Source organism: Pomacea canaliculata, linkage group LG4 (assembly GCF_003073045.1).
Source record: "Pomacea canaliculata isolate SZHN2017 linkage group LG4, ASM307304v1, whole genome shotgun sequence".
Lineage (NCBI taxonomy): Eukaryota > Metazoa > Mollusca > Gastropoda > Architaenioglossa > Ampullariidae > Pomacea > Pomacea canaliculata.
This window is the reverse complement of record NC_037593.1, coordinates 16,639,663-16,651,357: the sequence shown is the minus strand read 5'-3', so window position 1 is coordinate 16,651,357 and position 11,695 is coordinate 16,639,663.

The following is an 11,695-nucleotide window of genomic DNA, read 5'->3' as shown; positions in this document are numbered from 1 at the left end:
CACCACTCTTATGAAGTTTGTTAAACAGTACTTAGGAAGCTCTTGGATTGAATGAACATCTTCTGCTGATAATACTTTTTTTTTATTGACATCTATTTGGCATGTCATTTACAACCCAACTGTGTGCTTTGGCAGGATGTCAAATTGCACCAGTTATAAATTTCTTTGGCGAACTTTCAAAAGACATCTTAATGTCTTTCTGCAGTGTTTTAAGTGCTTGGATGAATATTGCCAACAGGATGCCAGTAACCATAACACAAAAGACCGGGGGATATATTTAAAAGGTTAGATTTGCATAACCTTTATTAGGAAAACTTAAAATTATTGAAAGGTTTTCTTCGGAAATGAAACAGACAGGTATATTTCTGAGAGTAAGGATTGTTTGGAACTTCTCAATTAATTCAACTTCGTAATTCAGAGTTACACCCTCTTTCGCCCCACCCTCACCTCCCGTAGGGCATTATTAACTGAAATCCCTAGTCTGGAGCTCGCTCAACTGAAGAGAATGTCATGCGGCAGTAAACAGCCTTGCTGAGATTAGTGAGAAGCGCAAGTATAAAGCGTAAAATAACATTTGTTGATATTTAAACTTAACTGAAAGTATAAATGAACGATGAAATGGGAGGGCGGAGGGAAAGGTAAAAGGAGGGCGAACCAAATAAATAGAACTTTTCAGTTTTTATGCAAATGTTCACACATGGAAGAACACAGAATGGAACAGCCATGACTCTGTCTTAGAAATAAGTGCAGTAAATTGCTTGGGGAGGTAGGGGGTTCTTTTCATCGACTAACGCCGAAGCAAACTTGTTTTCTCTCAGTGAACACTTAACAGTCATCTGCAGATGGCACTCCAAGTGCTAAACATTTGAGTTCCGGGGAGGCCATCGTGTCCTAACTTGCTAACAGGAGTAAGTAATGTGTGGGGGGAAGGAGGGAGATGAGGTGTGGGGGAAGGGTGAAAGGAATCGTCAAGAGTATTGTATTTCCACGGATCAAAACACGGGGCCTAACACCCGCCTTCAGAAAGTTGCGTTGAAACTGTTGGTAAACATTGGGTGGTGGCTGAATAAGGATATAAAGCTTCTGTCTAATGTACACACAGGTAGAAGAATACTGTATTGCTTGCACGCACGGTACTGGTTGGGAGGAAAAAAGAAGAGAGCGAGGGAGGGAGATGTGCGAAACAAGTCGGGCAGGCTGATCAGTGCAAATGAAACTGTTTTCGCGAATACAAACATTCTTGCCAATAAAATACAGTAATGAAAATGCACACATAACATGGCGTCCTTTCGTCTTGACAGACGATTTAAAGTTTCGTTCTCGCCAATCGTCATCATGAGTCTTGTGATTGCTGATTGCCCTCCGTGCAAAGTAATGCTGTCGATATTTCGCTCCGAACATGATTTCACACTTTCTCATCGCACACTTCGAGTCATGGTTTTATACCTTTTCACATTGTTTTCTTTACACAATTTTAGTTAAGGAATACAGCAGAATGTTCTTCCTTGAGTAACTACTTACGGCGTCCCACCATACCTACCTAATGGAGAAGAATTTATTCAGTATCATTGTAACAGACTAATTATTCAAATTACAAACTAATTACCCAAAGTCCTCTTCTTTTTAAAAAAAAAACTATTAATATTAATTAAACTTGTTTTGGTATGTAAATGTTACGGACATTTACTGAAATGTAAAACAAAGCCCTTGTTTAGAATGGCTATAACCGCTTTTCGCATGTTTTTTAATCAGGAACAGTAGGGCAGTGATTAGACCTGGGCATGGCGCTTGACAACCGAGATTTATTTTGCTTTTTTCTGAATCAAGATCTGTGCAGGATTTTTTTTTTTTTTTTTGCTCAATCTTCCTCGAATCTCATCGTCTCTTTCTCTTTCTCTTTCTCTCACCTACAACCCCTCTGGTCAGGGCCAACTCTTTTTAGTCGTTGTTAGGCTGGGGTGCGATTGATGATCAGGGCAAACTGCTGCAATAACAAGCTAAATAAAAAAAACAAACGTGATACGCAGAAAGCATTTGAAGCATTTACTGTTGACTTCAGATGTTCCCGAAGCGAACAGTCACACCCTCACTGCTTTGTTCAGACTTGTTCTTCCTTTGTATCATTTAACCTGTTTGTCAGTTGCCACGCTCCAGTGACGCATGCATCAAGTACATGAGACTCACGCAAAGGTGCGACAATGTATTTATTTTTTTTAATGGATTTCTTCTTTTGAAAAAAAGCCAACAAATTTTTAAATAGACTGCAGTATAGTGTGAGTAGTCCGTCTTAACCAAGTTTCATGTAAACATGCTTAGTGCCGTGTTAAAGTCATTAACCAGAGACTATACTACGAGTATAACTGTTTTCTGGTCACCCTTACTGTTGTCATGTGAATCGAAAACAGATTGCAATTTCACTTATTTGGGATTTTTCATCTCATTCCTTACCTCTGGCTGCGTACCACTTGTACCTCTTTCTCTCCCCTCAGCATAACGCTTTCTTTTTCTTTTCCTCCCTATATCTCCTTCATCAAGATGACAATGGTGCATTTTTGTTGCTCAGATTTTTGCTATAAAGAAGGCTTACGTGGGCTTACAAAAGACCTAGTACAGTAACAATTATAACATTGTCGATTGCTACCATAAAACACACACACATAAATTATGAATGTTCCGATCAAGGTTCTGCAATTGTTGTTCAGCCAGTCCCAAGGCAAAACAGTTCGAGAGGCCTGGTTGTTGAGTCTTTACTGTATGAAATACGATTCCAATAAAAAGGCCATCATCAGAAGAACACGATATATCAATCACAGAAAGAACCCGTGCGGTGGTCTTTGCCGAATATGGTTTCCACAGAGACGCTGCGTTCTGTCTGAGTGCTAAGTAATATGAGCATCATCTGCATTCCACACACACAGTGTCCTTAGAACACCTGTTCCTACTCTGAAACCCATGACCAAATTTATGTACGTAAAGGAGATTTAAATGCTGACATACTCATGAGTTTTCAGGGCTTGTCCACACAGCGAATCAATGGGTAAATGTTAATGGTAGAAAGGTCTGCAAGCGCATGGCCAGTTCACTATGTTAATTTTATGGACACTTTTACGGGTAAGAGTCGATATAAACGTTTAGGCCATGAAATTTATATTCACTGTTAGGTCAAGAAGTCAACGAAAGGCTTAGCGTGATCGAGCCCAGGTTTACATATATTTTGCCATGTGCCACCCAGTCGTCTGATGCGTAGGAGCAAACGAGCTGACTTTATTGACCTTTGCCATGCTACATCTGATCATACGTTCAAATCGTCGTTTAAAAAATGCAACGGAGGAAACATAAAAGCCTTTATTTAAAAGTGTGCGAGCGAAGAGTTTATTCGATCACGGACGTGTATAGGTGAACTGCTGTCTGTCTGCCGAGACCAACGCTTAGCCTCTTGCCAAGTTCTCAGCTATTAGTCTCGGCGAGCCTAAACAATGAATGTGACTAAACCGGAAGCTTTGTACAAATCTGCCTCGTTTTAGGAGTAAATTGGGGGAGGGGGTCCTCTGCCAGCAGTCCAGTAATACAAGTTCCTGATCCGATGATGATGTGTCGACTTTTGAAAGCGTGTGGCTGAAGATAATATGTAGAAGTGTGTAACCATAATTTGTGTGAAAACGTAGTTAATAATAATTGAAAGTGTGCGATAGAAGAGATGTTAATTAATAAAATATCCAAACCATAATTTGAAGTGTGGAATGGAAGAGTGTGAAAACTTGTAAAACTTTAAGAAACATTCAGGGAAGGAAACTACAAGATCAAGTCTGAATACAGTGCGTTCAGTCCACGAATCTGTCTTGTGTTCTCTGCTAAAAACTGAGCAATATGGGTGCCTTTTAACGGTCAGTTGGAATGACCAATGAATGGTATTAATTCAGGTATCATGGTAATTATTTAAAGTACACAATAAGTAATCGATCGACAGAAAGGACATTTTTATATACAGTCAAATCATGCCTTAGATTGAAATCTCACATCAACGTATTCTTTCATGTAAACTATTTTTAAAGTAAGCAGCCAAGATTAAAAAAAAAACACGTCATTAAATGCATTGGCCGATTGGATCATTCAGTTACGAAACCAAACAAAGCATTAACAGCAACAACAACAAAATGGAGTCGATATTTACTGCCTACAGTTCCGGTAAACACTTTTTTATGTTAATCAGTTGTGATTGTGCAAGATACGCCTTCAGCAAAGCGCTTTTACGCATATACAACTCTATGCAAGCGCATGCATGTATCGTACAAATGCTTACAAGCATGCTGACAGTTGCGCACGCAAGTACGAGAGAACACACACTAAAGCTCGTTTTCACCGGAAGCCCCCGATGACGTTTCACTTCTGACGCGAGACAATGCTGATGCGCAGCTGACGTTTCCAATCTACAGCTGCAGACAGGTCGGTCACAGTTTCCTCCGCCGCTAGCGTTTCGGATTGAACTTGATGTTGGCCTGCACCCCTCGACAACCCCTCGTGCCCCCTTGAGGCAGTCAGCCTCGTTCGGGGACGACTGCGGATCCGGTTCTTATATAAAGTGAGTCGGTTGGTGGCCTCGGTGTACATATGCCGTACAGGCAGGCGGCGCGAGTTGACAGGAAGGCAGTCACGGCTGAATCGCACCGATTATCAGCTTGCTCGTCACAGGCGGCTATTGAGGTAGGCTTCTGATTCCGCCGTTGTCTTGGCCCGTGACTATCTTGAGCACCGACACCTTTCCCTTCTTTTCTATGAGCGCCCGTGCGTGTGTGTGTGTGTTGTCTCTATGTTGCTGCAGCTGAACACGTGGGCTCAAACAAGAGTAATAAATGTAGAAGATACTGCTTATTTGAAAGTTATATTCAGCAGTTCAACAATACGTACTCAAAAAGTTATAATGGTTAAATTATTGTCTTTAATTTTTGTGGTTGCTATATTTTAATGGTTGGTAGTTGCCTTTTTTTGTGCCAATGAAGCAGGGTACTCTAGGCCTGTAAACAGACACTACATCAAAAAGAAAGAAAAATACACTATCAGAGGCGAGATTCGAACCCACGCCGCCCACAATTCTCGCTGTCGGCTAATCACAGAGGACAGTGACGAAGGCTAAGACTGAATTTGAACTGGGGACCATGATTTGTTGGTGATAAACATACTAGATCGATGGCTACATGCACCCACTCTGTCATTGAATTGAGTCTTTATTATGAGCCGACCAGCCCATGCCTAGACAATCATAAAAGAAACAGAACAACACTCAACCTTCCGTGGAAAATATGTATTAACATATCAAGGTGTGGCACATCCACACCAGCCTACTTCCTCGTTCTCATCGTAACATGGCGTAATGAATAGATATCACTACCTGATAATAACAATGTTGTTATTTTGTAGAAGTAAGTTTAGCGAGGTGAAAAGAGCTTTTACAAAATTCAGAATTTATTTTCATGTAATTCGCGGTGTACCATACAGTTGAAAAACAACAAAATTTAACTAAATATTAAGCACCGAAGAGATAAATGACAAATCTTTATTCAAGAAGGTGGTGGAATAAGCAAAGGTTGTGCTTTTTTTAACATCTGACAGCCTTCATCCATGAAAAGGAGGAAAATTCGCTTTTTACTACAAAACAAACAGCAATAAGATGAAATGTGGGTTCACAGGAATTTGTTTAAGTACTGGAGAAGCTACTTACCCTGTATGTCAATTTTAAATGAAACAAATAGGCAAGATATGTAAGCGAGCAAATATTTGGTTATAAATGTTTTAATAGTCCTGTGAACTGATGTAGACTGGATTCAGTTTGCTGGAGGTGTGACAGAAAGTTTTTTCACAGAATTGTACCTGAGTAGCTAATAGCCGAGTGATCAGAGCGCTGGCATCCGAATAGAGAAGCGCATCGGTTCGATACCACTGTAGTGCAGATCACTTTTCCCGTTAAAGACAGCGAGGGAGATGTTACTAACACTTCCTCCCTAGCCACCTCAAAAAGTTCATGGCCCGACCTTTACCTGATTTCAAAAAAGAGAGTCGTTGAATGCTTCCTTTATTTGGGAATGTTTTTTGACCTTCCTCACTCATGCCTAACGTACGACAAAGACCCTTCTTCAACCAGGAACTCATATTTGCACAAAGCAAGTCTGTATGCGAGCATAAGGTCAGAGAAACATTAAATTTGCAATGATGTGGACCCTTTGATATCTATGACAAAGAGGGGTGTGGGTGGAATCGTACATCTTAAAAGATTAGTGGAGTACACAATTTTTTTTTAAATGTTTGTGTCAAGCTCGGTCGTTGATACTATTTTGTACGAATACCTTCCTTTCGTTCTCAATGATCAACGTTTCTAGTCTGGCTGTTTTGAAGGATGTTGGCGTCGGTCTTCAGCTGGACGTTGCACAGGTCTTTGCAGTACTCAATCCATCGGTTGAGTGCATCACTGCTTTCTGTGAGAAGGTGGTCATTGCTGTCTTCGTGGCTGAGGTCTTGTGTCGATCTTAGTGAGGGTCCTTAGTAGTTGGTAGGCCTTTTTGGTATCATACCATTCATCCTGTATGTCCAGACATTCACTCTTGATCCAGTTATCCCTGTTTTCATCCCTTTCTTGATGGCAAGCTGCTTCCAGGGATTGCTTTTCTTTTCTCCTCTTCAAATCCCTCTATTGGTCACAGAGATCTATGATGTCATTTGTGACCCATGGTTGTTTCTTATTCCTTTGCTGCCCAAGAACTTCCAGGGCTGTTGACAGGAGCACCTCTGATGTTTCCACAGTCCACAGGTTCAATGCGGCAAATTTCCTCCAGCTGTGCGTCTTGCGCTTGATACTGGATTTGAAGCGTCTCGGCAGCAGGATGTAGTCCTGGTGAGTGCCACAGGGCCGTTCTTAACTTGTTGTGGGGTGTAAGGAGTTAGCTAAAGGATTCTCTGGCTTTGCGAAAATTCTGTGGTTTTTCCGAGGCCAAATTTGCCCAACATTCTTGCACATCGCTGGTAGGCGTCTGGGCCGACCTTGGCGTTCCAGCCACCGAGTAAGACGAGGATGTCCTTTTTCGGAGCTGCTTTCGCATCCTTGTCTAGTTGCTGGTAAAACTCCTCCACTTCGTTGTTCTCATGCGTGAAAATCGGAGCGTATACTTGGACAATGATGACACTGTGGGGCTTAGCTGAGACACGTGATCCACCTGCTGGATATGACTGCCCCCTTGCTGTGCACGAGGAAGTCCACGCCCTACTCATGTCTGATGTCTATGTGAACCACAGCCTGTCGGCCTGGTCACGAACACATACTCGATTGGTACAAAAATCCACGAACGAACAAAAAGGACTTCAACATAGGATTGTGCGAGTCTCATCCAATGGGAAAGCTGGGAGTGTATGTTAATTATGCGTGCTGTCATTCTTCCTCTTTCTGTGCGTGGTGATATAGAGGTGTGTCTCGAGAACGGAAAAGAGCTATTTACTCAGATTTCAGAAATAGTATTTAGAAGAAAATTAGAAGAAGATGCACCTCACTAGTCTTTTAAGGAAAAACTTTCACATGCATTCATGAAAACTGCAAAGAAACACCCTGTCACCTGTCTATTTGCGCCATTACGCTTTGTTGCACCTTCGTTACAGCTTAATGTGAATTCTAAGCTGTCCTGGAACGCACCGGAAAAGCATAATTCGTGTTATTTTCTGTCTTTAAAGTGGGCTTTCTTTCTCACGGTGATATATCGCCAAGTAAGATATACAGTTGACCCTGTCTAGAAAAATATGTTCGTTATCTTCAAAGCTGACGTTCAGGTATTCGTCATCGGTCTATGGTGACTAAGTGTTTATTTCAAATTATCATCATTGTTACTGTACTCTAAAATTAGATAATAAGCATAAATACGTGTACTTACTTGTTCAGGCTGCTAAAGGTATTGTTCCAAAGTGCTGTTGGCAGTAAGGTGTCGGTTCCGCCACAGATTCTTTCTCACTTATCATAGAAAAGATTTACAGACGGTAGTCCCTGCATTGTCTCATTCTTTTTTTTTTTTTTTTTTTTTTTTTTTGTTTGTTTGTTTTTAAAGCTGATATCTTAAATTCTCACAACAAACCACACTGTTTGCGTTTTTTAAGTGTCTTGTCACATTTTCTTCTTTATCCTTTGTTTAGATCGTTATTTAAAAATAAAATGGCAAGCCAAGGAAAAAAAGAAAAACATCAAATATTGTTAGTTCAAGTGTTGGTACGCATTTTCCTAAATGTGTAGAAAAGAGAATGTCGATTATTTGTCCGATCATTTTATTAAGGCAATGAGTAGAAAGGCAGAGGCCAAGAGTAGAACAAGATTGTGTCCTTTATTGGTTGTTCATGTGAAGTTTCAAGGCATGGCAAAAAAATATTCATTGCGAAGTAGGAAACCTGCTGGACGCGTGTCATTTCCTCTAGTTGACGAGTGGACCAGCTTAGCATTGTCTGCAACATGCTTTCCAACCGATTTTTGCCGAACATTGGTATCTACCCGTAAGTGAGGTCCGGAGACAGCGCCGTCATGTGTTGCCTGAGTTATTCCCTTGTTATCTCGATGACTTCCTGATGATTCAGATCGGGTCTTCAGGTGCGAGAGATATTGTGTGAATATGAACACCTAAGGTCGTCATTAAAAAGCAGTGGGCATCTTATGGCTTGTAGGTGTCGCGCATATTGTTTTGGCTTGCAAAGGCTATCTGCTGATAGAGAAAGATTCTTATGGATGATGTTTAAGGATACGTTATTTGTCAACGGTAACGAATCATTTTACTCTTGACTATTTCTCAAGATGGACATCGCCTGCACTCTATTAGCTTCGGTACCTATGACTTTTTCCTCGTATACGAGAACTTATTGTTTTTTTATATATATTATTATTCAGGTCTTCAGAGCTTTCTGTTTACATACAAAGATTTAACACCCGGAAGAGTGCTATCTATTCAGTTACATACACGCATGCACGCACATAGATGCACACATCCACAACTGAGTAAATAGAGAGCGAGAGAGAAATAAAAGAGAGGATTTAATAGCTGCTCATAAGAACTGCATTCCTTCTATAACAAGTCAAGGGGTCATAGTCATAAACTGAAGGTCACTTTACCTCGATGTGAGCAGAGTTACAAAGCGGGGTCATGTAACTAGAACAGGCGTAGACCCTAAGAAGTCGACTGATAATTAAAATGTCCTCCTCTTATTGTACCTCTTGTTGATAACATTGACCCTTAGATGAAACCCAAGGTTTGTGCGAGCTCGCTAAACACCTCTCCACATTCAATTAACGCACTTGCATGGTGTTTCAATGAAAAAAATTATCTATAAATATTGTTGATGTGTGAGTCTTCCCACCCACTGTTCACCTTACACTCACCAGAGCATCTGATGTATTGTGGTTTGAACGATTGTCTCACACGTCCGACCACAATTTCTGAACTGTGGAGATTTCATGATATCTGTCTTACGTCTGTCTCACGGACACCACATCACTTTAGACATTATAACACACATCTCTTGAGACCCCAGGTTGTTTATCTCCTCGGCAGTTTGACATTAAGGAGCTCTCGATAAGTTGTTAAGTCAACAGGAGACCTGTACTTTCTATGTCCACTTCACACACTATAGAGGGACTTGAGGCGCTCTTATGGTGTATTGTCTCGGTTTGAGAGGTTTTGTCAAAAACAAGAACCGAAAGAGAGAGGAAGTATGTTATTATTACAATAACAATCGTCAGTAGAATGTATCTATCTTAGTAGAAGTAGCAGCAAATCTAGAAAAACTAAAGTACTGCTTCTATTGTCCACTGTCCACTACAATTTCTACTTCTCGAGCTTTCATTGGTGCCGCCGCAACTTCACAGATGCCTGATGTTGAAGGTTTTAGACAAGTTCCGCCACTCACAATTCGTGAGACGCAATTAGTCCCGAAATCGCGAATGCTGCACACACTTTCCTGTGGCATCTTGGGGTCACACTCAGTTCGAAGAGACACCTTTGAGGTCACGACACTCCAGGAGTGCGAAGTTCGCTCCCGGAACCGCCGTTACAGGACAATGATATGGACCGACTTCCTTCCTTGTTTCTGAATACCAGTCGCTTATAGTCACCAGCGTGGGCCACTGTGACATGGGAGACAGGTTAAGACTCGTACACGAGACACGTGTGTGGTTTTCAAATTCTGGAGGAAAAAACAATTGTCGAAAACAAATATTTTTGAAGTGCGTTTCGCTGTACAACAGATACATAAAGCTTTCAGACACTTTTTTTCCCACTGAAAAGCAATCATGGTATACACCTAAAGAGGGAATGAAAGAAATTATTCGGTTTAAATTCTCTGTTTATCTAGACGAAATAAGCATCATGCTCCAAACCCTCCACCACCATACTCCCATTTCAATTGGTATAAGGTCGATTTATAACCTACACAGACGACATAGATTTGTTAGTAGGCACTAACAAAAGAACTACAAGACCTCATTAACAACTGACAGACAGTTTAAATGTATATGGAATGGAGACCAGCATTGAAAAGAGCAAAGTTATGGTCAATGGATGGCAAAGCAGGGATCTGTATGAACGGGAACAGCTCGAAGAGGTCAGCAGCTTCAAATACTTGGGAGCCTCCCTCTCCGAGGACTGCAGTTCCACACACACACCCACATCAGTATCACGACAGCAACAGCGGCAATGGCTAGTGACATAGCGGCGAGATAAGGTTCACTACCAAGTACAAACTGTACAAATCCCTGGTAGTACCGATCTTGCTCTATGGATGTGACACGTGGGCTCTGCTGTGTATCTCGAGAACAAAAGGAAGTTATTCACACAGAATAATATCTACGACGGAGCTTTGTCCAAACATTAGTGTCGGTCAAGGGACAACTGACTTTTTCAAGAATACTTCTGGTTTAAACATAGTTGTTTCCCAGTCAGTTTCCGTTATAACGTATGTGATGGTAATTTTTAAAAAATCTCTTACTGCCTGTCAGGGACTGAGTGCTGAGTGCAAGTGTGCGGGCGATAGTCGTGAGTGATGGGAGTTTTTGTAATGTGTGCCTCTTTGATGTAAAACAAGAAAAAGAAAAGGTGTGACTGGAGAGGGAGAGAGCGGTCAGCTAGGAGAGACTGCGATAGAAAGGAATGGGAGAGAGGAGGTGAAACTGGACGCTTAATGGAGGGGAGGCGGATTGTATTTCTTATTGAAGGGAGAAGCCACTGCCGGGAGAGTGTGTTTTATTAGGAGAAGGGGTTGGGACGTTGAGGTGGACGGATCATTCAGAGTAAAGAGCCATTGCCTACCTAGACAGTGTGCCTCACTAATGTGTAAGAGATCGAGTACATTTTTTTTTTTTTTTTTTTTTGGTGGTTGTGTTAGTCGAAGTGTCATTGCCAAGACAGTGAACTTTCATAGCAAATTCAGTGGATTTTGTTATTGTGAAAGAAGAACCATTGTGTTAGTGACTGTGTGTTTGATTAAATTCATATTATATTATCTGAGGCAGACTCGTACAGGCGAATCATTTTTTTTTTATTAGAGTGAAAGAGCGCGCAATTGTCGGACCCGCTGGTGTGCTGGAAAGAGTGTAAACGAGAGACGCTAGCGGTGTCGTGACACTGCCTCATCTTTTGTCTTCTTTTATGTTTTTCATAGATGAAATGCTTACAAGTCTTTCTGTTCT